This window comes from Cibotium barometz, chromosome 44 (assembly GCF_041138505.1).
Source record: "Cibotium barometz isolate CiBa-2024 chromosome 44, ASM4113850v1, whole genome shotgun sequence".
Classification (NCBI taxonomy): Eukaryota; Viridiplantae; Streptophyta; class Polypodiopsida; order Cyatheales; family Cibotiaceae; genus Cibotium; species Cibotium barometz.
This window is the reverse complement of record NC_141089.1, coordinates 38,082,733-38,087,816: the sequence shown is the minus strand read 5'-3', so window position 1 is coordinate 38,087,816 and position 5,084 is coordinate 38,082,733. Positions and strand designations below refer to the sequence as shown.

At 46.6% G+C, this 5,084-nt stretch overlaps 1 pseudogene across 3 annotated transcripts; it reads right to left on the bottom strand.

Annotated features, from left to right (window-relative positions):
- Positions 1 to 326: 326 nt before the first annotated feature.
- Positions 327 to 4,781, bottom strand: LOC147613253 (pentatricopeptide repeat-containing protein At4g13650 pseudogene; annotated as a pseudogene). 3 transcript variants are annotated; one of them, XR_015263385.1, is made up of 2 exons: positions 2,242 to 4,781; positions 327 to 345 (listed from the first exon to the last, which is right to left on the bottom strand). The product of XR_015263385.1 is annotated as a pentatricopeptide repeat-containing protein At4g13650 pseudogene, transcript variant X3 (transcript). The 3 variants fall into 3 exon arrangements; XR_015263383.1 differs by lacking the exon at positions 327 to 345 and adding an exon at positions 1,687 to 2,158; XR_015263384.1 differs by lacking the exon at positions 327 to 345 and adding an exon at positions 1,687 to 2,061.
- Between the last annotated feature and the right edge of the window lie 303 nt (positions 4,782 to 5,084).

Here is a 5,084-nt window from a genome sequence, read left to right as displayed (position 1 = left end):
ACGGTCTCTGCTGATGATGCGCAGCCCCAGCCGCTTCGGGGCAAGCCTGCCCTGCTAGGCCTCCATGGCAATGCCTCTCCACACCTGGTCAATTCAGTTGCCGGAGGGATACCGTAGGCCCTGTTCCCTTTCTCAACGGTTGCCAACCATTCCTGCTCTCTTCTGCGTTGCTGCTGCTTCTACGGGTATGGAAGGTTGCACACAAGAAGCGACCAGCTCTTCCAAGGCAGTAGTAGTGGTGGTGGTGGTAGTAGAAGTGGTAGGTGGTGCAGGTTTCCTTTCTCAACCCCCCTCCCCTCCCCCATCTCTCACATAGCACCTCCTTTTCCTCCACCTTATCCTCTTCTACACCACAAGCAGACAGAAAGGCAGAGAGAAACGAGAGATTAAAAAAAAGAATTGAAAAATAAAAATAAGACTAATCTCTTCCGAAGCTCGATCACGCACTAGAGAAGAGAGAGGAGAGATACGCGTGTGTGGGAGCGAGGACTACACCAGCTCTAATACCAATGTTACGTTGCCATAGCCGAGAAGGGCCTGGAGCTGGAGTCACCACACTCCCGGGCACTCAAAGGGGCATGCCCGCCCATATGCCTGCCCGGCCACCCAAGTGCCTTGATTTGGGCGCCCTCACCCCTAGACCCCGGATGCAAAACCCGAACGTCGAAGTGCTCTTGAAGCCTGTACACACACACACACACACATTCTCACGTAGCCTGTAAGGTGCATGGGAGCTAGACCGAATGATGCGAAGCCCGAACCTCGAAGTGTGGACTACGGGTGCATCCGGGGATCTAAGGGTGAGGGCGCCCAAATCAACGCACTTGGGCAGCCGGGCAGGCTTATGGGCGGGCATGCCCCTATGAGTGCCCGGGAGTGTGTATACTTGCCACCAAGGGCACGCGCACACGCGCGCGCGCACACACACACACACACACACACACACACCCCATATATATATATATATATATTAATATGTATGTACACACACACAGTGTGTGTGTGTGCGCGCGCACATGCCCTTGGTAGCAAATATACACAGAAAGGAAGCAGTCTCTCTCTCACCAACGTTGTGCACCCAGGATCAGCAACAATGTAGGACTGATGACCAGCCCATGTATTAATAGGTCTATGAAAGCCACAGAAGCAAAGCCGAGGAGCTTATGTCAAAGGTGGAGCATAACTCTTACTGTTGAACATGTGTGTATGATTGAGAAATTTTCTAAATGGCCTGAGGCCCAACTATATGGTGTTTAAGTCAAAAGGTATCGAGGTGATTAGGTTAGTGAGTGGTAAAAGGTTGAAGAAGTGTCTAGAAGAGGTGAAAATAGAAGAGCTCATATAGTTGATTATTTATTGAAGCCTTGTTGCACACCTAAATGTGGGAAAGCAAATATTAAAAACTAATAAGAGTTTTTGGCAAAAGCATGGGAAAAGCAAGTTTATCAACACACACACATACACACATATACATAAATACAATACGTATATACATATATATATATATTGGAGTAATCAGGTGAAAACCAGTGATAAATCCCGAGCACCCGCTCCCGGCGACCCAGTCCATCCACTTGCCAGCTCCAAATCCAGAACTTGCTTCAGCAATATAGAGAGGCAGCCCTACAGGTGGTGGATATTGAGGGCAATGAGGAGGACAACACATTATGAGCCCGGACACACGAGGTTCTTTTGTTGCCTACTTTATTGTACACACAAGGTCTATGTAGTACATTGAACCTGTCTATCCTTTCGGCACTAGTCTTTTACTTTTTTCGTGTTGTCTTGACATACAGTTTACTCATGGATGACATGTAGCACCTTTTTGGTCTCATAGACCCTGCAGGTCTTAAGTAGCATCTCTCTCTCTCTCTCTCTCTCTCTCTCTCTCTCTCTCTCTCACACACACACACACACATTTGTCCAGGGGTCCCAAGTATCTCCAACACTTCCTACGTTTGCCACCTTCAAGACCACTAAACCTTAGCCTCTCCGAGCTGTAGAGAGAGGTACATGCCTCCAAGGTGCGGTGCTGAGAAAGGTTTCTGCCCCCATTGAGACCTGGAGTGTAGGCCATCACTCATGTCAAAGAACTGTTGGCATCCGTTTAATAAAACTGGGTACCCAGAATAGAGTCAGGCCATCAGGTCAAATCCGCCTGGAACAACTTAACAATTAAAATCTAAAATTTTGATAGAAATTTAAGGTTGACTAAGGTTTTACAGCATTGCTGGAAGGTACCTTGATGCACTAACCACAAAGTTCATGTTGCTGCTCAGGATCTTCATTTGTAACCCCACGCCTCAGCTTGAGCCTTGTCACATTTACTGCATCCCACCGTTTTGCAGCAGCATATACATTCGAAAGCAGCACAACAGCTCCAACATGTCCGGGTTCCAGGCGTTTAATGTGTTCAAAAGCTCGTTCTCCTGCGTCCACATCACCATGTGTTTTACAGGCACCAAGCAAAGCTATCCAAGGCTCAATGGTAGGTTCGAACGGCAACTTAGCCAAGAAATCTGCTGCCTCGTCCAAGCATCCTACCCGAGCAAAAAGGTCTACAATGCAGCCAAAATGCTCTGCTGTTGGTTTAAGGCCATAAGTCAAACTTAGGGATTCAAAGTACTGGCATCCATCTTCCACTAGGCCACCATGTCTGCAGGCTGAAAGGACACAACCAAGTGTCACCCCGGACGGCTCCTGGCCAGCCTTTTGCATCAACTCAAACAATGTGAAAACCTCTTTGCTGAGCCCTTGCTGTGCATATGCAGTAATTATTGCATTCCAAGCAATCACGTCCCGCTCTTTTGTGCTATCAAACACTTTACGGGCATTCTCTATGCTCCCACATTTTGCATACATGTCCACAAGGCTGCTTCGGACAATCAAGTTTGTCTCCAAGCTGCTTTTCATGAGGTTAGCATGGGCTTGCTTTCCCCAACGTAAAGCGGCAGTGCCGACACATGCCTTCAGCATGATCACATACGTGACAGCATCTGCATTGATACCTTCTTGCTGCATTTGGTTGAACAAAGCAATAGCCTCTTCACTGTAATCCTCTTGAGCATACCCCGCCAAGAGACAATTCCATAGGACCACATCCCTCTCAAACATTCCATTGAACACCTCAAGGGCATCTTCAAGTCTTTTGCACTTCACATACATGTCAACAAGTGTGCTGCTCATGAAAAGGTCGCACTCCAAGCCGGATACCAAGATACGGACGTGGATTTGCTTACCTTCTTCTAAAGAGGCCACGGAGGCACAGGCTTTAAGCATGCTGGCAAACGTGACCTTGTCTGGCACCACTCCTTTATGTTGCATTTTCATAAAGAGAGTCAAGGCCTCTTCAGCAAGTGCATTCTGAGCGTAACCCGAAATCATTGCATTCGAGGACACTAGATCTGGCTCCTGCATCTTGTCAAAAACTTCTCGAGCATCCTCTACACTCCCACATTTCACATATGTATCCACAAGGGTACTTCTCACAAACACATCTGACTCCCAGCCTCTTTCAACAACCTGGCTGTGAACCTGCCTGCCGTCTTCCAGAGCTTTCAGGCTGGCACATGCTTTGAGGATGCTCACGTAGGTATAGTTGTTGGGCTTCAGCTCTTCTTTATGCATCTCTTCAAATAGCGTGAGAGCTTCCCGCCAATGCTCATGCTGAGTACAGCCTGAGATCATTGCACTCCATGTAACCACATCCCTTCTGTGCATTTTGTTGAATACCAAGTGTGCATACTTTATCCCCCCCGACTTTGCATACATGTCAATCAGGGTATTTCCAATGGTAACATCTGACTCGTAACCCGCTTCGATAAGATTAGCATGCACCTGCTTACCCAATCTGCGATTTGATTGGCCTGCACAAGCTTTGAGTATGCTTGAAAATGTGAAGTTGTTTGGCAACTCCCCTTCCAATTGCATTTGTTTCAACAACACGAGAGCCTCTGTACCGAGGCCATTTTGGGTGTATCCTGTAATCATGGCCGTCCACATGATGACATCCCGCTCGCAAACCTTGTTGAAGATGCTCCACGAGTTCTCTAGGCTTCCACATTTCACATAGGTATGGACAAGTGCACTCCTTACAGAGAGAGACGCCTCTAAACCAGTTTCGACGATGTGAGAATGGAGTTGCTTGGTCCTATCGAGCGCCCCAAAATCGGCACACTCCCTGAGCAGTCTAGTGATGCCATCTATTCTTAGTTTTGGACACTCCTTTTGCATTTCTCAGAGCTTGATCGAAGCGGCCTCTTGTTGTGGCAGCTTGCATGTATGGCCACCACTGTATTCAAGGGGGTGGCTCTTGGTTCAAGCATCTGTAAAAACATGTAACAAGCATTCCCCATGCTCCCACAAGTTGCAAATGCATCACCAACGATAGCCTCAAAGGAAATTTCCAGCAAGCAGCCTCGTCAGATGGGTCAACCACCATGACTAATGATGATGGCCTGAATACAAGGGCATAAAGCATGATGTGTCCTCCTAGGGCTACGTAGAAGCCGAGGGCACAGACCCAGAGGACATTTTACATGTAGCTAATCCTGTACTAATCCATAAACAGATGATGATGGAAAACCCATGCTAAATTTCCAAGCCTGGGACACCTTGAGTGTATGAGAATATCAACTTGCCCCTGGTCATGTGATCAAGATACAAAGCTGCATACGGAAAAAAAAATTACCCACAAATATATCAATATGTGCTACCTTATATCATCGATTTATACATGTTTCCTGCTTAAAATGAACATAGCTCCAGCAACCCACCTGTTGTCGGCTATAGAGGAAAAAGAGTGTAAGATAGTTAAATTCGTTTTATTTTATTGTGCACATAATTTACAATAATAGAGTATATTCATTTCTATTACGTTGTTGCACAATAAACTATTGTAATATTAGGATTCCCTTTGTCTAATGCCCAAATTCAAAGTGTTATTTTGTGGTCAATCATAGATTTGGTGTAGATATGTTTTAATTAGCATTTACTAGTATTACACCCGCGCGTTGCTGCTGCCGACCAAGGTTCCAGAAAAGAACTATTCCCTCTCTACAACCATCTCTCTCTCTCTCTCTCTC